Source organism: Anolis sagrei, chromosome 3, assembly GCF_037176765.1.
Source record: "Anolis sagrei isolate rAnoSag1 chromosome 3, rAnoSag1.mat, whole genome shotgun sequence".
Classification (NCBI taxonomy): Eukaryota; Metazoa; Chordata; class Lepidosauria; order Squamata; family Dactyloidae; genus Anolis; species Anolis sagrei.
This window is the reverse complement of record NC_090023.1, coordinates 271,135,741-271,162,323: the sequence shown is the minus strand read 5'-3', so window position 1 is coordinate 271,162,323 and position 26,583 is coordinate 271,135,741.

Genomic DNA, 26,583 nt, shown 5'->3' with positions numbered 1-26,583 from the left:
ATGTTCACCTTCCTCCCCACAAGGACTCCAAGATCTTTTTCACACGTACTGCTCTCCAGCCAGGCATCATTGTCCCCCATTCTGTATCTTTGCATTTCGTTTTCCTGCCAAAGTGGAGTATCTTGCATTTGTTACTGTTGAACTTCATTGTGTTAGTTTTGGCCAAACATCTCTCTAATCTGTCAAGATCCCTTTGAATCCTGCTCCTGTCCTCTGGATTCTTGGCTCTGCCTCCCCATTTGGTGTCATCTGCAAACTTGATGATCCTGCCTTCTAGCCCTTCATCTTCCCAACATCAAAAATCACAACAGCAAAACAACATAGGGGAAACAAACAGGCACATAAAATCACTCTCAACAAGGGATTTCCCCCGGGCACTTCCAGGCCATTGAATGCAAATCAAGGTGATCAGTTGAAACATTCACAGCTAGCCCCAGCAGACAGGGGTCCTTTGTCTCACCCTGGTCATTCCACAGATATATAATCCCATTTTTCCTACTTCCAACAGACCTCACTACCTCTGAGGATGCTTGCCATAGATGCAGGCGAAACGTCAGGAGAAAAATTGCCTCCAGAACATGGCCATCTAGCCCGGAAAAACCTACAACCACCCATTCTTCCTAATATTCAGATGGAATCTCCTTTCTTGTAGTTTGAAGCCAGAGAAGGCTAAAGGCCTTGCAAAACTAGAACTTCCATGTTTCCATAGCATTAAGCCATGGCACTTAAAGTGAAACCGAATTGCATCACTTCTACAGAGCGGATGCACAATAATGCACTAAGGAAGCCGTTGTGTCCCGCCACTGCTTTAGCATAGGGTCAATCTATGCATGTAAAATTAATTAATCATAGAATCCTAGAGTTGGAAGAGACCTCATGGGCCATCCAGTCCAACCCCATTCTGCCAAGAAACAGAAATATTGCATTCAAATCACCCCTGACAGATGGCCATCCAGCCTCTGACTAAAAGCTTGATGGTGGCATCCTTGAAATCTGCTGGGATTTTCTCGGTCACCCACACTTTTTCTATGAGCTGGTGGAGCTAGAAAGGGGGATTTCCCTTTAAACAAGGTTTTTGAAGATAGTGCCTGTTCCCTGTGAACAAGATTGCAATAGCCAAGAGATAGAATCATAGAATCTAAGAGTTGGAAGAGACCTCATGGGCCATCCAGTCCAACCCCATTCTGCCAAGAAGCAGGAACATCGCATTCAAATAACCCCTGACAGATGGCCATCCAGCCTCTGACTAAAAGCTTCCAAAGAAGGAGCCTCCACCACACTCCGAGGCAGAGAGTTCCACTGCTGAACGGCTCTCACAGTCAGGAAGTTCTTCCTCATGTTCAGATGGAATCTCCTCTCTTGTAGTTTGAAGCCAGAGAAGGCTAAAGGCCTCGCAAAACTACAACTTCCATGTTTCCATAGCATTGAGCCATGGCACTGAAAGTGTAATGTCAATTAATCAATCCATTAATTAATATCCGACACCTTTTCCCAATGTGCCTTGCAACATATGCCCTCAGTGCAAAATCTGACCATTGTGTTGCCTCTCTCCGTCCCGCATTTCACCCAAATGAAGACCAAGCTTGAAGAATGGCACATCATTGTGATTAAAACCTCACCTATAATTATTGGCTTGCTTTCTAATTTGGTCTCTCCGGCTGAGGCGAAGTCCAGGTGCACAACGCGTTCCCCGTTATTACCACGATGCACGTATACAGACACGCAGAGATGGATGGAATTGGGGTCAGAAAGGGTGGCCTCATCCATTTGGGACCCCGAACATCCATCCAGGGTGCTCTGTCTTTTGCGTTTGATGCATCTGCTGTGAGTCACGCTTAACATGAAGAGCACTGTATATTTTCCCCAAAACCATCCCCCCCCCCCCCGCCTTAACCTTTGCACAACAAAGCAATCTGTCTCCTTGCGGTATTTTAAGTCCTTTGGTGGCACCCTATTATTATTCGGCAGGCATTAAGCTGCAATATTCATAAGGCAGGGACACCGTAAACAAAATGTGCGTGTCAGAGATGGAAATCCATAATCAGTGTTATAAGTATGAGATTAAAACACAACGACAAGCACTGCCAGGTTGTGAACCAGAGCAAACCACACTGGGGAGAGGGGACTGCCAATGATGCTGGGGGAAGCAAAGAAATGGGGTCTCAGGCCAAGGCTGCGTCTGCACTGCATAATTAACACAGTTTGGTATCATTGGAACTCCTGTGGCCGAGTGCTATGGAATTGTGGTAGTTTTGCAATGTCTTTATCCTTCTAGTGCTCCACCAAAGTGCAACACCCAGGATCCCATTGCGCTGAGCCATGGCAGTTTGAAGTGATGCCAAACTGCATTAATTCTTCAGTGTAGATGCATCCAAATCAGTAGAGAGAGAAAGGGAGAAGAAGGGAAGGAAAGAAAAGGGGGGAAGGGGAGGGAGGGAGAAGGAAAAAGGAAGGAAGGAAGGAAGGAAGGAAGGAAGGAAGGAAGGAAGGAAGAAAATAAGGAAGAAGGGAGGGAGGAAGAGAGAAGGGAGGACGGAAAGCAAGAAAGAGGAAGAAGAAAGATAGGGAAGAAACAGGGATGGGAGGGAGGAGGGGGGGGGGTGAAGGAAGGAAGGAAGGGCAGGAGAGAGAAAGGGAGAAGGGAAAAAAGGAAAGAAAGGGGGGGAAGGGGAGGGAGGGAGAAAGAGGGAGAGGGAAGGAAGGAAGGAGGGAGAAAGAGAGAAGGAAGGAAAGAAAGAAAAAAGAAGGGAGAGTTAGAGGAAAGAAAGGGAAGAAAAAGGGAGGGGGAGAGAAGAAGAAGGAAGGAAGGGAGGAAGGAAGGAAAGAAGGAGAAAAAGGAAGGAGAGAGACTGGGAAATGAAAATAAGGAGAAAAGGGGGGAGAAAGAAGGAGAAGAAAAGAAAAGAAAAAGGGGGGAGTCAGAAAGAGAAGGAGGGAGGGAGAAAGAGAGAGGGAAGGAAAGAAAAAAAGGAGAAAGGAGAGGAAGAGGAAAGAAAGAGAAGAAAAGGGGAGGCAAGGGAGGAGGATGAGAGATGGAAGGAAGGAAGGAAGGAAGGAAGGAAAGGGGTAGAAGGAAAGAAAGCAAGAAGAGAGGGAGGGAGGGAGGGAGGGAGGGAGAAAGGGGGAAGGAAAGAAGGAAGGAAAAAAGGAAGAGAGGAAGAAAGAGAAGGAGGGAGGGAGAAAGAGAGAAGGAAGGAAAGAAAGAAAAAGGGATGGAAGAAAGAAAGAGGAAAGGGGAGGAAGGAAAAGAGGGAGAGAGAAAGGGAGAAGAAAGGAAGGAAAGAAAGGGGAAGAAAGAAAGGAAAGGAGGGGAAAGAGTGGGAATGAAGGAAAGAGAAAAGGGGAGGGAAGGAAGGATGGAGCAGATGAGTGAAGGAGCAGAGAAGACAAGCAGAGAGAGAAGGAAGAAGGAAGAAGGGGTGAATCGGAGGGAGGGAGGAAGAGAGAAAGAAAGAGAGGGATGGATGGATAGAAGAAACGAAGGGAGGGCGAGAGGGAGGGAGAGAGAAAGAGGGTGATACAAGGAAAGAAGGAAGGAAAGGAGGGAGAGAGAAAGAGGGAAAGAAGGGGGTGGGTAGATGGGTTGATGGATAGATGGACAGATAGATGGATAGATAGATAGATAGATAGATAGATGAAGGTGGATGCCACATGATGCACCTGTGCACAAGAGCAACATCTCATGTCCAGCCCCCAAATCGCCCTTGCCACGTGGTGCAATGATGCTCGGGCACATTACATTCATGATGCCCTGCCTTTTCCTGCCGTGACCGTAAGTGTTCACAAGTGATTATTCCCTGATTCGGGCCTTGAGTGAGTTCCGTCCAGAAGGGCAGCTGCATTAGGCTGTCGCAAGGAAGAAAAGCCCAATAAATTATCTCACAACATATCTCAAAGCCAAACCACTTCTTGCCGAGGAGCCTTTGGGGATGCATTAAGTAGTCCTCTCTGCCAATGGCAGGTGTCTTTTTCTGCAGGGATCCTAACAGAGGGCTGGAGAATTCGCAAAGTGCCTTCAGCGGCAATTCCGTTTGATGCTTAAGTACAAGGCAAACACAGGCTCAGTTGAGAAGGGCAGGCATTGGCAATAATTCATCTTAAGCGAACTAGAAGAGTAGCAACCCGATAGGATCCCGTTGTCTCCCTGGCAAATCCCTTGGGAAGAATTGATGCTAAATGGGTCTGTTTCCAGCTTACAGTGTGTCAATTGCAAAGGCTTGTTTATAAAGCTATTGTCCTCCCAACCCTGCTAAACGCGTGCGAAACGTGGACTGTAGATAGATATGAGATAGATGAGAGACATATAAGATAGCTAGATATGAGATAGACATAGATATATTTTTCCAAATGAAGCAGAGAGTGTTTGAGGACTGGGACATCCGTAGAGAGACCAAGGTGCTTGTTGATAATGCCATTGTCCTCCCAACCCTGCTATATGCCTGTGAAACGTGGACTGTAGATAGATATGAGATAGATGAGAGACATATAAGATAGCTAGATATGAGATAGACATGGATATATTTTTCCAAATGAAGCAGAGAGTGTTTGAGGACCGGGACATCCGTAGGGAGACCAAGGTGCTTGTTGATAATGCTATTGTCCTCCCAACCCTGCTATACACCTGCGAAACGTGGACTATAGATAGATATGAGATAGATGAGAGACATATAAGATAACTAGATATGAGACAGACATAGATATATTTTTCAAAATGAAGCAGAGAGTGTTTGAGGACTGGGACAGATGTAGAGAGACCAAGGTGCTTGTTGATAAAGCTATTGTCCTCCCAACTCTGCTATACGCCTGCGAAACGTGGACTGTAGATAGATATGAGATAGATGAGAGACATATAAGAGAGCTAGATATGAGATAGACATAGATATATTTTTCCAAATGAAGCAGAGAGTATTTGAGGACCGGGACATCCTTAGAGAGACCAAGGTGCTTGTTGATAAAGCTATTGTCCTCCCAACCCTGCTATACGCCTGCAAAACGTGGACTGTAGATAGATGTGAGAGATATGAGAGACATATAAGATAGCTAGATATGAGATAGACATAGATATATTTTTCCAAATAAAGCAGAGAGTATTTGAGGACTGGGACATCCGTAGAGAGACCAAGGTGCTTGTTGATAAAGCTATTGTCCTCCCAACCCTGCTATACGCCTGCAAAACGTGGACTGTAGATAGATGTGAGATAGATGAGAGACATATAAGACAGCTAGATATGAAATAGACATAGATATATTTTTCCAAATGAAGCAGAGAGTGTTTGAGGACCGGGACATCCGTAGGGAGACCAAGGTGCTTGTTGATAAAGCTATTGTCCTCCCAACCCTGCTATACACCTGCGAAACGTGGACTATAGATAGATATGAGATAGATGAGAGACATATAAGATAACTAGATATGGGGTAGACATAGATATATTTTTCCAAATGAAGCAGAGAGTGTTTGAGGACCGGGATATCCGTAGGGAGACCAAGGTGCTTGTTGATAAAGCTATTGTCCTCCCAACCCTGCTATATGCCTGTGAGACGTGGACTGTCTACAGACGTCACATGCAACTCCTGGAACAATTCCATCAGCACTGCATCCTGCAAATCTCTTGGCAAGACAAGCGGACAAATGTCAGCGTGCTGGAAGAAGCAAAGACCACTAGCATTGAAGCAATGCTCCTCCTCCACCAACTCTGCTGGACCGGCCACGTTGTCTGGATGCCCGACCACCGTCTCCCAAAGCAGTTGCTCTACTCCAAACTCAAGAACAGATAATGGAATGTTGGCGGGCAGGAAAAGGGATTCAAATATGGTCTCAAAGCCAACCTTAAAATCTCTGGCATAGACACTGAGAACTGGGAAACCCTGGCCCTGCAGCGCTGCAGCTGGAGGCCAGCTGTGACCAGCAGTGCTGCAGAATTTGAAGAGTCACGAATGGAGGGCGAAAGAGAGAAACGTGCAAAGAGGAAGGTGCATCAAGCCAACCCCGACCGGGACCGCCTTCCATCTGGAAATCGATGTCCTCACTACAACAACCCAGAGAAGAGAGTGTCAATTGCAAACCTATCATGGGGTTTTCTGAGGCTAAGAGAGTGTGACTCACCTAGGGATCCTGGGAGTTGTAGTTCTGCAAGGCACAAGGCTCAAGACCTTGTAAAACTACAATCTGCACAATCTCATAATATAGCACTGAGCCAGGGCAATTAAAGTGGTGTTAGGCTACATTAGTTGCATTGTGTAGACGCACCCCAAAAAAGAGGAATTCAAGGCAGCTTCCTAATTGTAATACACTTACAATCCTAATTACAACCCGATACAGTTCAAGGGACGACATAAAAATAGAATTCCGCTATGAGGAACATTTAAAAACAATTTGCAACTCACAGGCAGCACAAAAGAATAAAAATAGTTGCTTTTATTAAAAAGGTTGCGCTTAAAATGATAAGAAATAACAGCACTGCACTCTCATTAAAAGCACTTTCTCTTGACTCGAGAAAAGAAGAAACAATGGCTTTAATGTATTGTCGAAGGCTTTCACGGCTGGAATCACTGGGTTGTTGTAGGTTTTTTCGGGCTCTATGGCCATGTTCTAGAGGCATTCTCTCCTGACGTTTCGCCTGCATCTATGGCAAGCATCCTCAGAGGTAGTGAGGTCTGTTGGAACTAGGAAAAGGGGTTTATATATCTGTGGAATGACCAGGGTGGGACAAAGGACTCTTGTCTGTTGGAGCTAGGTGTGAATGTTTCAACTGGGAATGTGTGAATGTTGTGAATGTTACACCGGGATTGTGGCGCAGCTGGCTGAGTGTCAGCTGCATTAAGATCACTCTGACCAAAAGGTCATGAGTTTGAAGCCAGCCCGGGTTGGAGTGGGTTTCCAACCAATTGTGTAGCCCGTTGTCGACCTTTGCAACCCGAAAGACAGTTGCATCTGTCAAGTAGGAAAATTAGGTACCACCTTAAAGTGTGGGGAGGCTAAATTAACTAATTTATGAGGCCATAAAAAAGACTTCAGCAAAAAGCATGCGGGGAATGTGGAAGTACTTCATCAGCGTCGCAGATGAACGATGAAAGCGACAGCTCCCCTGGCGGCCAGAAAAAGTTAAATATAGCCTCTGTGTATGTCTGTATATGTTTGTATGTCAAAATTGGCATTAAACGTTTGCCATATATGTGTACACTGTAATCCGCCCTGAGTCCCCTGCGGGGTGAGGAGAAGGGCGGAATATAAAAGCTGTAAATACATAAATAAACTGACCACCTTGATTAGCATTTGATGGCTTGGCAGTGCCTGGGGCAATCATTTGTTGAGAGGTGATTAGATGTCCTTGTTTGTTTCCTCTCTGTTGTTGTGCTGTTGCAATTTTAGAGTTTTTTAATACTGGTAGCCAGATGTTGTTCATTTTCATGGTTTCCTCCTTTCTGTTGAAATTGTCCACATGCTTGTGGATTTCAATGGCTTCTCTGTGTAGCCTGACATGGTGGTTGCGAGAGTGGTCCAGCATTTCTGTGTTCTCAAATAATATGCTGTGTCCAGGTGGGTTCATCAGGTGCTCTGCTATGGCTGGCTTCTCTGGTTGAAGTAGTCTGCAGTGCCTTCCATGTTCCTTGATTCGTGTCTGGGCGATGCTGGTGCGTTTGGTGGTCCCTCTGTAGACTTGTCCACAGCTGCATGGTACACGGTAGACTCCTGCAGAGGTGAGAGGATCCCTCTTGTCCTTTGCTGAACGTAGCATTGGTTGGACTTTCTTGGTGGGTCTGTAGATAGTTTGTATGTTGTGTTTCCTCATCAGCTTCCCTCTGCGGTCAGTGGTTCCCTTGATGTATGGCAAGAACACTTTTCCTCTGTTTGGATCTTCGTCTTGACTCTCGTGGCCGAGAACAAGGGACTCCTAAACACAGCAGCATTGCCCAAACATGAATCAAGGAACATGAGAGGCACCACAGACTCCTTCAACCAGAGAGGTCAGCCATAGCAGAGCACCTGAGGAACCAACCTGGACACAGCATATTATTGGAAAACAAATGCTGGATCACTCTCACAACCACCATGTAAGGCTACACAGAGAAAATCCTCCCTTTGCTTTCCTCGCTTCTGCTTCAAGCCAGAGAAGCCAGTTTTAAATCGGAGAAGGGATACATTTCTTCTGCTTGCTTTTCCCTGCTCTTGAAGGAAAACAACTACTTTCAAAGTAAAGGCCACCCAATGAAACAGGAAATAACACTTTCAAACCATTAACGAAAGGATTCGGAACATTTTTTTTCTGTGAAAATCGGAATTGACTTTAGAATCGAACCACCGGTGCACCTTACATCCGAAATGAGTTTTGAACCAATTTTTTGGATCAAATAAGCCTAGTAGCTGGAGCTGACAGAGAGAGCTCATGTGTGCTCTCCCCAGATTCGAACCTCTGACCTGTTGGTCTTCAGTCCTGCTGGTAGTGTGAATTTACTTCAAGCAGAGTCACTTTTTGTATAAGCTACCTGGCATGATATAAGAGTCTAGAGTTGCTGAATTTATCAACTCCTGAGGAAGGGGATTGCTTTCCCCGAAACAGGGTACAAAAATACCCGGGCACCCCTGTTGAATGCCATTGGGACTTTTCTTTGAAGACTTATTTTGAGAAGCAGTGCTCCATTTTTCACTGGACTTGAGTTGGATCTTTTCCATGAAGATTGTTTTGAGAGTGGCGCTTCATCCTCATTAGTGTCTTCAGTTTACATATAGCCTCATGACTCAATGCTTACTTTGTTTATATGACTTTTCTCATTGAATGTATCCCTGAAGCCTATACACAGTGGAATTCCTATCCAAACCCAGAACTGTTACGTTTGAGAGCGGTTGCTCCTTTTGATTTCTGTGTACCACTGAATTGAGCTTTGTACTGGGGATTTTGGTAAATAGAATATTATATGTTTTCTTGATAATACACTTTGACATTACGCATAGATTGTTTTGTATTTGTACTGGTACAAAGGTTTAAGCCATTGCGCTACCGGGGGAATTGTAGGAGTTGAAGTCCAAAACACCTGGAGGGCCCAAGTTTGCCCATACCTGGTGTAGATGCACCTGAGATCATCCATTCATAAGTTTGTCAGAAGTCATAGAATCATAGAATCATAGAATCAAAGAGTTGGAAGAGACCTCATGGGCCATCCAGTCCAACCTCATTCTGCCAAGAAGCAGGAATATTGCATTCAAATCACCCCTGACAGATGGCCATCCAGCCTCTGCTTAAAAGCTTCCAAAGAAGGAGCCTCCACCACACTCCGGGGCAGAGAGTTCCACTGCTGAACGGCTCTCACAGTCAGGAAGTTCTTCCTCATGTTCAGGTGGAATCTCCTCTCTTGTAGTTTGAAGCCATTGTTCCGTGTCCTAGTCTCCAAGGAAGCAGAAAGGAAGCTTGCTCCCTCCTTCCTGTGGCTTCCTCTCACATATTTATACATGGCTATCATATCTCCTCTCAGCCTTCTCTTCTTCAGGCTAAACATGCCCAGTTCCCTAAGCCGCTCCTCATAGGGCTTGTTCTCCAGACCCTTGATCATTTTAGTCACCCTCCTCTGGACACATTCCAGCTTGTCAATATCTCTCTTCAATTGTGGTGCCCAGAATTGGACACAATATTCCAGGTGTGGTCTAACCAAAGCAGAATAGAGGGGTAGCATTACTTCCTTAGATCTAGACACTATGCTCCTATTGATGCAGGCCAAAATCCCATTGCCTTTTTTTGCCGCCACATCACATTGTTGGCTCATATTTAACTTGTTGTCCACGAGGATTCCAAGATCTTTTTCACATGTACTGCTCTCGAGCCAGGCGTCACCCATTCTGTATCTTTGCATTTCATTTTTTCTGCCAAAGTGGAGTATCTTGCATTTGTCACTGTTGAACTTCATTTTGTTAGTTTTGGCCCATCTCTCTAATCTGTCAAGATCGTTTTGAATTCTGCTCCTGTCCTCTGGACTATTGGCTATCCCTCCCAATTTGGTGTCGTCTGCAAACTTGATGACAACTTGAAGTCAACTTAGTGCCAGCCACAGCCAGGCAGTCCCAGTCTAAATTCTCTATTCTGCTCTGGTTAGAGCACACCTGGAATATTGTGTCCAATTCTGGGCACCACAATTCAAGAGAGATATTGACAAGCTGGAATGTGTCCAGAGGAGAGCGACTAAAATGATAAAGGGTCTGGAGAACAAGCCCTATGAAGAGCGGCTTAAGGAGCTGGGCATGTTTAGCCTGAAGAAGAGAAGGCTGAGAGGGGATATGATAGCCATGTATAAATATGTGAGAGGAAGCCACAGGGAGGAGGAGGGAGCAAGCTTGTTTTCTGCTTCCCTGGAGACTAGGACGCAATGGAACAATGGCTTCAAACTACAAGAGAGGAGATTCCATCTGAACACGAGGAAGAACTTCCTGACTGTGAGAGCCGTTCAGCAGTGGAACTCTCTGCCCCGGAGTGTGGTGGAGGCTCCTTCTTTGGAAGCTTTGAAACAGAGGCTGGATGGCCATCTGTCAGGGGTGATTTGAATGCAATATTCCTGCTTCTTGGCAGAATGGGGTTGGACTGGATGGCCCATGAGGTCTCTTCCAATTCTTTGATTCTATGATTCTTTACACTCCATTGCAAAACCTTTTCATCTCCATTAGTAGCACAGCAATGCAGACAGAATCAAAATAATTACAAAGAGATTCCTTCCTACCCTCCCTTGGGGCTGCTAATTGAAAGTAACTTCAGCTTCCCAACAGTCGCAATGCAATGGCTCCCTCTCCTGTTCAAAGCCTTGCTTTGGTTGGCATTCCTACATGCTTTCATGTGGTTTGGCGCTGTCAGTGTCCCCTTCTGTTAATCCACATTATCTACTCTGAACTGGATTACATGAGTCTACACTGCCATAGAATCATAGAATCAAAGAGTTGGAAGAGACCTCCTGGGCCATCCAGTCCAACCCCATTCTGCCAAGAAGCAGGAATGTTGCATTCAAATCACCCCTGACAGATGGCCATCCAGCCTCTGCTTAAAAGCTTCCAAAGAAGGAGCCTCCACCACACTCCGGGGCAGAGAGTTCCACTGCTGAACGGCTCTCACAGGAAGTTCTTCCTCGTGTTCAGATGGAATCTCCTCTCTTGTAGTTCGAAGCCATTGTTCCGCGTCCTAGTCTCCAGGGCAGCAGAAAACAAGCTTGCTCCCTCCTCCTCCGTGTGGCTTCCTCTCACGTATTTACACATGTCTATCATATCTCCTCTCAGCCTTCTCTTCTTCAGGCTAAACATGCCCAGCTCCTTAAGCCGCTCCTCATAGGGCTTGTTCTCCAGACCTTTTATCATTTTAGTCGCCCTCCTCTGGACACATTCCAGCTTGTCAATCTCTCTCTTGAATTGTGGTGCCCAGAATTGGACGCAATATTCCAGGTGTGGTCTAACCAGAGCTGAATAGAGCATGGGTAGCATTACTTCCCTAGATCTAGACACTAGGCTCCTCTTGATGCAGGCCAAAATCCCATTGGCTTTCTTTGCCGCCACATCACATTCCTGGCTCATGTTTAACTTGTTGTCCACGAGGACTCCAAGATCTTTTTCACACATACTGCTCTCGAGCCAGGCATCATTGTCCCCCATTCTGTATCTTTGCATTTCAGTTTTAAAGCACATAATGTGGATGGTCTGCACTTTATTTTATTTATTTCGTATCAAAAGCATTGCCTAAATTAGTATAAAACTGATAAAAATAGAAGGAACGCAGGCTGCTAAATATCTTGTCCATTTAATTCTATGAAGATAAATAGCAGATAATGAAGGAAATTAGACTGAACACGCCTTTTGAAAAAAAGAAAAAGAAATACCCCAAACAATTAGTAGTTTGGGAGAGTTTAAAAGATTTAAAGAGTCCACCTTCTCAATGAGCCAGAAGAAGTTTTATTTGATTTAGAGGATAGAGCAGGCATGGGCAAGCTTGGGCCCTACCAGCTGTTTGGAATTGTGGGAGTTGGAGTTCAAAACACCTGGAGGATTGAAGTTGGCCCATGCCTGAGATAGAGACAGCTCGAAGATCATCCAGGAAACTCCATGGTTTGGCAGGTATTAAATCCTTGTGTGTCCTTTCCTTGTCTGATCCAACTTCCATCATTTGCAGCCCTCCTGGGGATGATGGGACTTAAGATACAGCAGCCCTGGGGCACCAGAGAAAGAGTGTGTTGCAACACAGAGTAGGCTTCACCTTGCTCCCAAATACCACCACACAAGAGCTGTAGATTTTGTAGTTTATTGAGGAAAAATCCAAGTCAAAACATAGAGTAAGCAATGCAAAAGTTCCAAAGACAAAGGTTAAATGCAAAACACAGTTCCAAAGGTCCTCAGGTAAGATTATTGTTGCAACCCAGATCAGGGAACAAGACCATAAGATATTAATCCACCACACTTGACTGTAGGAAAAAAAATCCTTTTTTATTGATAAAAATGGTTACAAAATAGAGGAAAATGCAAAGTCCAAAAAGCCACAGTAAAATTCAGCAGTCAGGAATATCTATGCACTAGATCAAAATTCCAAAAACAACACTAGAAAAACCTGGAACCTCTTAGCATCTCACTAACCGTACTTGGAAACTAGAAGCCTCTGGGAATGCAGGCCATGGAAACCGGGAAATCTGCCAAGGTAATGCCTCAGTCTAAACGATGCTTGATCTAACGAGAGAGCCCGGGGAGAGACACTTAAAGCTAAAGAAACTGTTTCGGGACACGCCTCCAGACTTTGAAGCCTGTGCCTCCCTTTCCTTTAATCTGCTTGACCTTCGCAGACTCTGCAATTCACTCCTGTTTTTCCAAATCTGTCCTTTTCGATCCTCATTAAAAAAAGGCAGATGCTAGCTCCTCTGGAGAGCTATCACCGCTGGATTCAGAAACATTCCCATCAGGATGAGTAGTTTTACTTTCCAAGCCACTGACCTCAGACTCAACAGTTTCCAAACCTTCAGGGACAAATTCATGTTCAGTAGCCTGTTCAGTTGCATCAGGAAATACAATCAGAGAATCAGGTTCAGGTTCACACAGAGGCTGAACCCCAACAATTATAAAACATAATTCTTTAAGCAATGGTCAAACAAGAGTCCATGGTAAAAGCAGTGAAACACAAATCACAAGAATCACGATTCAAGAAGCCCAAAGCGAGCTGCTTCAGAGCCAAGGTTATTCCATAGAAGCTTTCATGCTAAAAGCCACGTTGAACTGACACCTTCTCCTTGTTAACCAGAAACCTAAATACCTTTTGTCAACAAGAAAACATTACGCTCTTGCCAACATGAAAGCATTACGGTGACCTTTCATTGACCTATCTAAGTCGCTGACATTCTTTTCCCATGAGAACTGACTCCTCTGGTGCTGCAGTGTCTGCAGGAGGCACAGGAAAAGGCATAGGAGGCCCAGAAATCTGAATCCCATCATCCTCTTCATCAGTGAACATTTCAGGCTCACAAAAGGGTTCAGTTTCTGGCTCAGAATCAAGCTGAGCCACAACAGAGTGTTCAGATGCCAAAATATGCAGATGTTGGGGTTCAGCCTGCATGTGAACCCGAACCTGATTCTCTGATTGCTGAACCTGAACCTGATTCTCTGATTGTATTTCCTGATGCTACTGAACATGTATTTTTCCCTGATGGTAATGAAAATGTTGATTCTGAGGTTAGTGGCTTGGAAAGTGAAACTACACATTCTGATGAGAATGTTGCAGAGCCAAGCGGTGATAGCTCTCCAGAGGAGCTAACACCTGGCTTCCTTAATGAGGATAGAAAAGGACAGATTTGGAAAAACAGGGTTGAATCGTAGAGTCTGTGAAGGTCAAGCAGATTAAGGGAAAAGGAAGCTCAGGCTTCAAAGCCTGGAGGCGTGTCAAGAAACAGTTTCTTCAGTTTTAAGTGCCACTCGCCGGGTTGTCTCGTTAGATCAGGCATCATTTAGACCAGTGTTCCTCAACCTTCCTAATGCTGCGACCTCTTAGTACAGTTCCTCATGTTGTCGTGACCCCCACTCGTAAAATTTCATTGCTACTTCATAACTGTAATTTTGCTACTGTTATGAATCGTAATGTAAATATCTTATATACAGGATGTATTTTCGAATCCCAAATACCCAATATGCCCAAATTTGAGTACTGGCAGGGTTGGGAGGGGATTGATTTTTTCATTTGGGAGCTGTAGTTGCTGAGATTTATAGTTCACCTACAATCAAAGAGCAATCTGAACACCACCAATGATGAAATTGAACCAAACTTGGCACACAGAACTCCCATGACCAAGAGAAAATACTGGGAGGATGTGGTGGACATTGACCTTGAATTTTTGGAGTTGTAGTTCACCTACATCCAGAGAGCACTGTGGACTCAAACAATTATGGATCTGGACCAAACTTGGCACAAATACTCAATATGCCAAAATGTGAACACTGGAGGAGTTTGAGGAAAATAGACCCTAACATTTGAGAGGGATTTATAGTTCACCCACCAACATTCTGAATCCCACCAACGATAGAATTGGACCAAACTTCCCACACAGAACCCCCATGACCAACAGAAAATACTATGTTTTCTGATGGTCTTTGGCGACCCCTTTGCACCCCCTCGTGACCCCCACAGGGACCCCGACCCCCAGGTTGAGAAACACTGGTTTAGACTGAGGCATTACCTTGGCAGATTTCCCTGTTTCCCGTGGCCTACATCTCAAGAGGCTTCTAGTGCTCCAAGTACGGTTAGTGAATTGCTAACAGGTTCCAGGTTTTAACAGTGTTGCTTTTGGAATGTTGACCTAATTCATGGATATACCTGACTGCTGAATTTTACTGTGGCTTTTTGACTTTGCATTTTCTTCTATTTTGTAACCATTTTTCATCATTAAAAAGGGATTCTTTTTCCCACAATCAAGTGTGGTGGATTGTTATCTTATGGTCTCGTTTCCTGCTCTGGGTTGCAACAGCAGGATTATATTTTGAACCCTGAAAAGGAAGAGAGTGTTTCACTTTAGGAAATTCAGAAGAGGAAGCTGTGTTTCTTCTCCGTGCTGATCCATCTGCCAAGCAAAGCAGCTTGGCGCAAGGAGAAGCCAAGATTGTAGCTTTCTGTGGCCCCTATCTTCCTACCTGTCATCATAATTGACAAATTAATTGCAGGTGTCAGGGAGACTTTGCAAACAGCACAGAGGAGCAAAAAGCTTTGCACTGTTTGACTGTCATAAATGCAGGCTGGACTCAAGATTGCAAGAGAGATGCTTTCATCCAGTGCTTAAATCTTTTAATACTCTTGTTGTTGTGTGTTGCTGTTTATTTTAGCATTTCTGCTCAGTCAAATATGATTCTGCAGAATCTGCATGATAAACTGACAACACAATGGAGGGAACCGATAAAAAATAGAATATATTTCAGAGCAAGGTTCTCATCCAAGATGAGACCCCTTCATCTTGGATGCAAAGCAGAGTCACCCTGGTTAGTTCTTGGTGGGAGACTGACAATGTAGAACAAGTGCTGTATGCTCTGTTTCAAAGAAGGCTTTGAGCATCACTTGTTTTTAAAATCCCATGAATTCATGTGGTTGGCAGACTCACTTACTTAGGTGATCTCTCGTTGTCCAAGTAAGATTGTCCTCCAAGTGCGGTGACATTTTATATATGCATCTAGAAGCCCCCAGTGGTGCAGCAGGTTAAATCGCTGAGCTGCTGAACTTGCTGACCGAAAGGTCACAGGTTCAAATCCGGGGAGAGGCATGAGCTTCCGCTGTCACCCCCAGGTTCTGCCAACCTAGCAGTTTGAAAACATGCAAATGTGAGTAGATCAATAGGTACTGCATCAGCAGAAAGGTAATGGCGCTCCATGCAGTCATTCTGGCCACATGACATAGGAGGTGTCTATGGACAACACCGGCTCTTTGGCTTAGAAATGGAGATGAGCAGCAACCCCCAGACTGCAGACAGGAAATCAGAAGACGTTTACTTCTTGGGAGGAGAACAATGACCAATCTCGACCCTGGTGATTCCTGACAGAAATAATATAACCATATAGGTTCACATATAAAACCTTAATAAAATATGCATGTGTGCAGAAGTTATTAATACTTTGCATGTTTTAAACTGTATATATGTGTGTTTGGGTTAGCTACAGTAACACTGGAGCAACCTATTTCAGAGATCCTCAGTCAGCATTACCATGGAGACCAAGGCAAGTGGGAGGAGCCAAGTGGAGAGAGAGTTTTGAAAACAGACAGTTGGAGAGTCAGGAGTTGGTTTTGTATCTGAGAGGAGTAAAAGAGTGGAAGTGAAGGGTAGAGTGGGAGAGTGAAGTGTGAAGCAAAGAATTGTGGCTTTGGGAAGCCTGAATAGCTACTGGAGGTTTCTCAGTCAAAGGAGGCTAAAAGGAGAAACATAGCCAGTTTTCTTTAGTCAAGGGAAAGGCTAAAGGATAAGCTTGGTAATTTATTTGTTCAAGGAAAGATCAAATAGGGAAGATATTCCTGTACTGAAACATTGTTTAGCAATAAGAGCTTCACCTCAGTAAGATACTGTGTAACCTGGAAGAGTGAAATGTTTAACTAACCAAGTATTATTCAAAGTTCTATAAAATAAGTTACAATCTTGCAACCACATGCTTTGTACTCAATAAACCCGTTATTTTTTGTTGAAGACAGTCTCATCTCCATCCATTCTGCATCTGTATTGCCATATCTCACAGTAATACCTCATATCTCATGTTGGTGGCAGTTACCATAGATTACATATAACAATTGGCCTCCACTATACCAGTTGGTGGCAGAATTCAGAGAAATAAACAATAAATCTCCCTCTACTCTCCTGCCACACGACAGCACGTGTGCTTTCTCTCCACTCTGATCACCTCCTCGCACATGTATATAAAATGAGAAGGGAATCTTGGTGTTGCTGGTCTGTTATGGGGTGATAAAAACTTCTCGTAAACGGGATGTTGTTTTATTTCATTCTGGCTTATTGTCCTTGGAAAACTATAAATCTCTGTTCAAAAACAGAGATCTGAACTTGGTCCCTTTTCTTCACATGCTGCAAACTAGAAGAGAAGGCTGAGAGGAGATATGATAGCCATGTATAAATATGTGAGAGGAAGCCACAGGGAGGAGGGAGCTAGCTTGTTTTCTGCTTCCTTGGAGACTAGGACACGGAACAATGGCTTCAAACTACAAGAAAGGAGATTCCATCTGAACATTAGGAAGAACTTCCTGACTGTGAGAGCCGTTCAGCAGTGGAACTCTCTGCCCCGGAGTGTGGTGGAGGCTCCTTCTTTGGAAGCTTTTAAACAGAGGCTGGATGGCCATCTGTCAGGGGTGATTTGAATGCAATATTCCTGCTTCTTGGCAGGGGGTTGGACTGGATGGCCCATGAGGTCTCTTCCAACTCTTTGATTCTATGATTCTATGATTCCAAACTGTTATTCCAAGTACCTATTAACGATTGGAGAGTATATGAAGACAACAAAGGGACACCTCATGTAATGATGCCCAAGTGTTTCTGAGCGTGGCTTCTTTAACAGGAACATTGGTCCCAGAGGGGCAGAAATAATAATAGAAGAACAGAGACAGTTTCTAGCCCCAGAAATAAGGAAGCGCACTTCAATACATCACCGCATACCTTTTATTCAGAATGAACTAATAATATGCACATGGGAAATGAAGCCAGAAAGGCAGGCAGACCTTGCATAGGTAAACATTACGAAGAAGCCTTTGGAACCTTTTAGAGGCCGCTTGAAAGCTCTTTCCAAATGCATTCAAGAGTGGATTTATTTTCTTTCACTTTCTTCCATAGACCTCGTGATTGTCAATATGGTGCAAAACCTATAAATCTATGTTTGTGGTGAGTCCGGCTCCCCATTTCTCTCTGCTTTGCAGTTGATGCAAGTTCAGTGAGAGATTCTAGAGCAGTGTTTCTCAACCTGGGGGTCGGGGCCCCTGGGGGGGGGGGGTCACAAGGAGGTGTCAGAGGGGTTGCCAAAGGCCATCGAAGACACAGTATTTTCTGTTCCTAGATTAGTGTATTTGCAAATACACTAATCCTGGAGGACTATCCTACTCGGACAACGAGGGATTACCTAAGTAAGTAAGTAGTATTTTCTGTTGGTCATAGGTATTCTGTGTTTGGTCATTTGTGGGGTTCTGTCATTTGTGGGGTTCAGAATGCTCTTTCATTGTAGGTGAACTATAAAGCCCAGTGACTACAACTCCCAAATGTCAAGATCTATTCCTCCCAAACTCCATCTGTGTTCATATTTGGGCGTATTGAGTGCTTGTGCCAAGTTTGGTCCAGATCCATCATTGTTTGAGTCCACAGTGCTCTCTGGATGTAGGTGAACTACAACTCCCAAACTTAAGGTCAATGCCCACCAAACTCTTCCGGAATTTTGTGTTGGTCATGGGAATTCTGTGTGCCAAGTTTGGTTCAATTCCATCATTGGTGGGGTTCAAAATGCTCTTTGATTGTAGGTGAACTGTACATCCCAGCAACTACACCTCCCAAATGTCAAGGTCTATTTTCTCCATCAGTGTTCACATTTGGGCATATTGAGTATTCATGCCAGGTTTGGTTTAGCTCCACCATTGTTAGAGTCCACAGGGCTCCCTGGATGCAAGTGAACTACAACTCCCAAACTCAAGGTCAACGCCCACCAGACCCTTCCAGTATTTTCTGTTGGTCACGGGAGTTCTCTGTGCCAAGTCTGGTTCAATTCCATCACTGGTGGAGTTCAGAATGCTCTTTGAATGTAGGCAGACTATAAATCCCAGCAACTACAACTCCCAAATGACAAAATCAATCCTCTCCCTCAACCCCACCAGTATTCAAATTTGGGCGTATCAGTTATTTGTGCCAAATTTGGTCCCGTGAATGAAAACACATCCTGCATACCAGATATTTACATTAAAATTAATAACAGAAGCAAAATGATAATTATGGAAATAATGTTATGGTTGGGGGTCATCACAACATGAGGAACTGTATGTGATCTAGAGCTAAAATTTAGGGGTCTTTGCCAGGAGGCAGAGACCAATTAGACTCATCAAAGAGTTCTTTTTCCCTGGGGAGAAGAGAAGCACCCAATATTTTTCCTGATTCCCCAATGAAAGGTCTCACCAAGTTGAAGAAAAGCCATTGAGGTTTTATATGCGATCCAGCTGAAAAGGATGCAGAGCTGCAATCATTCACCAGCAGAGCACAAAGAGAATACACCAATACAGTCATATTTATAGCAAATTCAAAGTTGCAGAGTTCAAACTTCCCACCCCAGGTTCCCTGATGTTCCCCGCCGTGATTGGCAATGGGCGATCAGCTGGGAGGTGGCCCTCCTGCCCCCGGAGCCCCTGGATAAATCAGGAAGCTCCAGAGGTCCGTAGGATCCAATGGGGAGACCTCTGCCACCTGGCGGCGACAGCAAATCAGGAGAGAGGGAGGCGGGATGAGAGAACACAAAGGAATCTGGGAAGGAGTCTTTAAACAAAGGAAATGCCATGTGGCCTGCAAAAAGCTCAAGCCGGGCTGATCTATTGTGTTCATGAGTATTGTAAATCAACATGTGTAAAAATATCCAGATCCTTCCTGGCTGTGAGACAGGAGAACAATGAGGGCAGCCTGAGGTTACTGCTATCAATGGGAAGTAAACAAAAAGCATAGGGGAAGATTTCCCCTTATCTTACTTGAAGAGTGATAGAAACTTTGCCAAACAATTCTTTACTCTAGTGGGCCATCTCCTCCTATTATCCATGCAAGTGTGTCTTTGGCTGGAGGTTTCGGTAATCGCTAATGGCTTTTGTTTCTGAAGGCCAAGTGGTTCCCTTACATACTTCTTTGGAGGGAGAAGGGGGCAAAGGGTCAGGAATACAAGGAAACATGAGGGGAAATATAGAAATACAGGAGAAAATATGAAAATATAGAAATTATAATACAGAAAGTAAACCCAACTACCTTCCCCCAGTGTCCATAAAGGGAAATATCCATGAGGGAGAAAGAGAGTCCCTTGTTTGTGAGATGGGGGACCATCAGGAGCCCAGGTGTGCCTCAGATGGGAAAATTCAAATACTTTTGTGGCATGATTTTTCAGTAATAAATGGGTTACTTTCTGCTGTAAACATATGAAAATAGGGCATAAAGCCTTGATTAAATGATACCCACCAAACTGACCAAGGCTTAATCCTTGTTATCCAGCCTGGCGTCCTTGCCCTTAGCAAAACTATAAGTTACTATCTCTGGGGGGGGGGGGGGGGAGGGGGTCATGTTTGACTTCATATGGAAGGGTCACGGCACTAGGAAGGCTGAGAACCACTGCTCTACGAGGTCTTTGGCCTGCCCAAAACAGTCTGTTCCATACCATCGGTCTTAATGCTCAAGTGAAGGAAACCCTTTTCTGCTTTAGGAGATTTTGAGAAAGGAGAGGAAAAGAGGAGACACATTTTAGTGCCTGCGGTGCATTGTGCTCCTTCTCCTTAAGCGCATATTTGGCATCTCTCTGATGCTGAGCACATCTGAGGTGCCCTCCCGGAGAAAGGGCACTGGAAATTAATCTCAGCTGGAGTCCTTCCCTTTTCTCTCCTCCTTTCTAATTTCACCCCCTCCGGGGCAGCACTTATTGGTTTAGTTTTGAGCATTAGTTTGGCGGCTGCGGCTTGCGGCAGGAAGAAGAAACCAATACCAAGTCTGTTGAAGACACTTAATCTACAGACTAAATGAGGTGTGGTCCCACTTTAACTACCACGACTCAATGCTATGGAATCCTTGGAGTTGAAGTTTCACATGGTCTTTAGCCTTCTCTGCCTTACTAAACTGCAGCTCGCAGGATTCCATAGCTTTAGAGCCATGCTCCACGCTCTTGTTAAATCCTGAATAGATTACTGCAACACGCTCTACGTGGGGTTGCCTTTGAAGACTGTTAGAAGCTTCAAATGGTCCAAAGGGCAGAAGCCAGGTTACTAACACGAGCGGCACTCAGGGAACACACTAATAATAATAATAAACCTTTATTTGTACCCCACTACCATCTCCCGAAGGACTCGGTGCGGCTTACAGTAGGCCGAGACCCAATACAACAATAAACAAGACAACAACAATACAGCAGTAAATAAAACTCAAGCAATAACATTAACAATAACAACACAACGCAATTAAAAACCAATGTCAGGGCCAGATGTAAAGGTTAAAATTCAAAAAGCTGGGCATGACCGGGTGGAATGGATAGATATTTTGGAGAATAGGTAGGGCGTGCAGACAGTCCTAGACAGTCTAGTAAAGTGCATTTGGGACAAAGTGCTTGGAGTTTCCTATTCTGGGAAGGCACACTGAAACAACCACGTTTTCAAGCTCTTCCTAAAGACTGCCAACGTCGGGGCATGCCTGATATCCTTTGGGAGTGAGTTCCAGAGTCTGGGAGTGAGTTCCAGAGTCAAGGGGTCACCACAGAGAAGGCCCTGTCCCTTGTCCCCACCAATCGCGCTTGCGATGCAGGGCCTCTCTGGAAGATCGAAGAGATCGTGTGGGTTCGTATACTGAAATGCGGTCATGCAGGTAGGCGGGTCCCAAACCGTTTAGGGCTTTGTAGGTAAGAACCTGCACCTTGAATTGGGACCGAAAAATGAACGGCAGCCAATGGAGCTCCTTAAACAGGAGGGTTGACCTCTCCCTGTAAAGAGCACCAGTTAACAATCTGGCCGCCACCCGTTGAACCAGTTGGAATTTCCAGGCCGTTTTCAAGGACAGTCCCACGTAGAGTGCATTACAGTAGTCTAATCTGGAGGTGACTAAGGCATGGACCACCTTGGACAGATCCGCCTTCACGAGGTACGGTTGCAGTTGGCGCATGAGTCTTAATTGTGCCAAGACCCTCCCAGCCACTACTCCTCTGTTGTGTCAGCTCCACTGGCAGGGCCGGCCCTAGATAATTTTCAAGTGTAAGAAAACAGTATTTTGCTGCCCACCACCCCAAACCAATGTGACTTCCCCGAGTGGGACTCAAACCCCGTTCTATAGGAGCTGCAGCCCATTGCTATGACCACTCTGCGATGCTGCCTCTCCTTCCCATGCTGAGTAGACCATCTCCAGACTTTTTTGGGCATGTGCAACCTCTCTGCCGTGCAGTTTCCTAAAAGGTTACTCCAGCAGCCACACGACTTGGGACCCAATGCAACTGCGGATTACATTTTACCCCCAGCCACCATGCGGCTGCATTGATTTGGGTGCCAACTCAGTGGCTGAGCCTGAGTGCCACCTCCAATGCTCTTCTTTCTTCCCAGCCTGGCTGTGAAGTTTGGCACTGCCTCGCCAAGAGAGAGGAGAGGAGAGCAAAGGCTTCTCCTGCCTCCCTGCCGCTCTCCCTCGCTCTTATTCACTCTCCCATTTCTTGCCAGGCAGTGAGGAGAAGGAGAAGAAGCCCCAAGACTCTCTCTGTCTCTTTCTCCCCTCTCCTCCTGAAGAGAAAGACCCCCGAAGGCTGCCTGCCTGGTATCTCTCCTCAGCTACATAAAGGGCTCGTATTGCGCAGAGAAGGGAGAAAGCTCTTTTAGGAGGAGGAGGAAGAGGCAGAGGTGACGGCAAGTGGCTTTGCTTTGTGTGTGGTTCCCAGGAGAGGAGACCCTTTTGCCCCGCAGAGGCCGAGAAGGTGGTGGCAAGAGTCTGGCCTCTCTTTCTCACCTGCCTTGCCTGCTTTGTGTGTACGGGGTGCCTCAAGAGCACCCCTCAGGGATTGGCGCTATATGCAAATGCGTATCTTGCCCATTGCTTCAGCCACCCCTGTCCACTGGCTGCCAATTTGCTGCTGAGCACAATTCAAAGTGATGGCTTTAGCATATAAAGCCCTAAACGATTTCAGCCCAGCTTACCTGTCCGAATGTATCTTCTCCTATGAAACATCTAGGACAGTGGTTCTCAACCTTCTTAATGCTGTGACCCCTTAATACAGTTCCTTATGTTGTGGTGACCCCCAACCATAATATTGTTTTAGTTGCTACTTGATATCTGTCATTTTACTACTATTATAAATCGTAATGTAAACATCTGATATGCAGGATGTATTTTCCTTCACTTTACCAAATTGAGCAGAAATACCTGATACACCCAAGTTTAAATACTGGTGGGATTGGGGGAGGAGTGATTTTGTAATTTGGGAGTTGTCGTTGCTGGGATTTATAGTTCATCTATAATCAAAGAGCATTCGGAACTCCACCAGTGATGGATTTGAACTGAACTTGGCACACAGAACTCCCATGACCAACAGAGAACACTGGAAGGATTTGGTGGGCATTGACCTAGAGTTCGGGAGTTATAGTTCACTTATATCCAGAGGAGTGCTGTGGATTCAAACAATGATGGATCTGGACCAAACTTGGCACAAATACTCAATATGCCCAAATGTGAACACTGGTGGAGTGTGAGGAAAATAGACCTTGACATGTGGGAATTGTAGTTGTTGGGATTTATAGTTCACCTACAATCAAAGAGCATTCTGAACTCCACCAACAATAGAATTGTGTTAGACTTTCCACATGGAATCCCCATGCCAAACAGAAAATACTATGTTTTCTGATAGTCTTTGGCGACCGCTTTGGACACCCCTTCATTACCCCCTCAGGGGTCCCAACCCCCAGGTTGAGAAACACTGATCTAGGAGCTTAAGATCGTCTGGGGAGGTCCTGCTCTCAATCCCACCTGCCTCCCAAGTGCAATTGGTAGAGACGAAGGACAGGGCCTTCTCAGTGGTGCACTCCAGCTATGGAATTCCCTCCCCAGGGATATTAATCGGCTCCCTTCCTCCTAACTTTCCGAAAAAAAAGAGTAAAGACCCGGCTCTTTGAACAAGCTTTTGAGAATCCAGCGGCATAGATAACATGGAACTATGAATGATGAACATGGAATTTCCAGATGAAGTTACTGGATAACGTTTTTAACAAGATGACACTGATGTTTATATGCTTTAACGTTTTTTATTTATGTTTTATATTGTAATGTTGATTGTTTTTAATGGCACTTTTATGAACGCCTGACATTGAATTGTGCCAATCTGTAATCCGCCTAGAGTCGCCGTATGGCTGAGAAAGGAGGGCTATAAATATCATAAATAAATTATTAATAATAATAATAATAATAATAATAATCTTTATTTATACCCGCCACAATCTCCCCGAAGGGGACTCGAGGAGATCAACATGAGGCCAAGCCCAAAATTACAACAAAATACAATACAAGTACAGCAAAACAAAATACAAAAACCAAAAACACCATCAGAATAAATACATCACAAAAGAAACAGCTCCAAAATGACATGACAGAGAAATGTGGGTGGGCCAAATGTGCTAGAAATAAAATTGATAGAATTGATAAAACCCTGGATGAGATAGGTAGAAGTCAAGCGGTGACAAATTGCATTGATTGTGTTTTTCCTGCATGGCAGAATGGGTTTGGACTAGATGGCTCATGCAGTCTCTTCCAGCTCTATAATTCTGTGATTCTTTGGCAGAGGAGGCAAAACGCCTTGCCAAACTACAGCTCCCATGATTCAGTAGCATTGAGCCATGGCAATCAACGTGGTATCAAACTACATGGTGTAAATACACACATTATCTCCAGCTCAAGAGAGAGAGAGAGAGAGAGGGAGAGGGAGGAAAGGAGGCTTACCAGTTGAGCATCCCTGATCCAGAAATCCAAATTCTCAAATAATCCAAAATCCAAAACCATCCACCTGAGTGATTGTGAGAGTGACACCTTTGTTTCCTGGAAAAAAAAACTTCCATGCACAATTTTAAAAAGTACTTTCAGGGGATGTGTATAAGGTGCATATGAAACATAAATGAATTTTGTGGATCCCATCTCTGAGATAGCTCATTATATGCAAACACTAGTGTCTCCAAAATTCAAAATTATTTTGTTTTCAAGCATTTTGAAGGGAGTAGGGCTAAGGAAGTAATGGAAAACTACCAGCCATAGCAGAGAGTTCAGACAAGGGGAAAGTTCAAAAGGGAAAAGCCTGGTAACAAGCAGGCACGGGAGGGAGGACACAAGAGGGGGAATTGGCTGCTAAAGGAAAAGCAGGCACAGGAATACTGATAAGAGCCGGCACCAGAAGGGAACAAAAGGAAGAGACAGAGATGAGGCACGAATCTGAGAAAATAACCTGAAATTAGCCTGTGTGCATGCTCAAGGTGTTGACCATCAAACCGAGCTGGTTCTCAGTTTTGTGTGGTGCTTTTGGTTTTGTTCACCCAGCAGGGTGACTTGATTAAATAAACCTGTTGAACAGTCTCCTTGCCTTGGATGTTCATTCATTCAGTCACTTCCGACTCTTTGTGACTTCATGAACCAGCCCACACCAGAGCTCCATGTCGGCCGTCACCACCCCCAGCTCCTTCAAGGTCAAGCCAGTCACTTCAAGGATGCCATCCATCCATCTTGCCATTGGTCCCCCCGCCCCTTCCTATTTCCTTCTATTTTCCCCAGCATCATTGTCTTCTCTAAGCTTTCCTTTCTTCTCATGATGTGGCCAAAATACATCTTTGCCTCTAATATCCCTTCCTCCAATGTGCAGTCAGGCTTTATGCCCTGAAGTATGGACTGGTTGGATCTTCTCGCAGTCCAAGGTACTCTCAGAACTTTCCTCCAACACCACAATTCGAAAGCATTTCTCTTCCTTCACTCAGCCTTCCCTATGGTCCAGCTCTCACTTCCGTAGGTGACTACAGGGAATGTTCTGTCACGCGCTGGGCCTGTAAAGAATTGCCTCTAAAATAGGACGTGCAACTTGCGCCCAGCGGAAAGCCAGCCCCCCCCCCCCGAAGAGAAGTTCTCAGAGGTTTTCCACCACAAATGGTCTTTAGATGGCTTGTGAAGTATAACAAAGTCCTTTATTAATGAACAATCAAACAGAAACTTCTCTTGTCTTCAATAAAGTTAAACAAATGCTTCCAGGCTTTTATGCAACTGGTGGCTTCCTAACCATGTCCACAAGGGACAGGCAATTGTCTTCAATAACTGTTTCTTTACTTTAAAGGAAAATATCTTTTTAACTTCTCCCAGGCTGACTGTAATCTGAGCCTTACTGATGTGGGCTCCGCTACCGGGTCGAACTGCATCTCGAGCACCAAGTGGACCTACCAGTAAGGCCAGTAGATTCTCCAGCCAGGGGCCCCCGAAGAGAAGTTCTCAAGGATTTTCAACCACAAATGGTCTTTAGATGGCTTGTGAAGTATAACAAAGTCTTTTATTAATGAACAATCAAGCAGAAACTTCTCTTGTCTTCAATAAAGTTAAACAAATGCTTCTAGGCTTTTAGGCAACTGTTGGTTTCTTAATCATGTCCACGAGGGACAGGCAATTGGCAGTTCTTTGGTCTTCCAAACTGTTTACCCTCCGAAATTCCTCAAATCTTTAGGGCTGACTCCCTGGAAATCTTTGGATGCTCTTAAGAGTGTTCTCCCCCAGAAAGTCTTAAGGGTTGAAGCTTTTGTACAGGAGAAGCTTGTACACGTCCTCTACATTAGCTTTCCTTACTGAGACTAACTAAAAATGGCTCCCTTTCCTTCCCAATTGCCCTGAACAAGGGGCGGAACCAAAACTTAA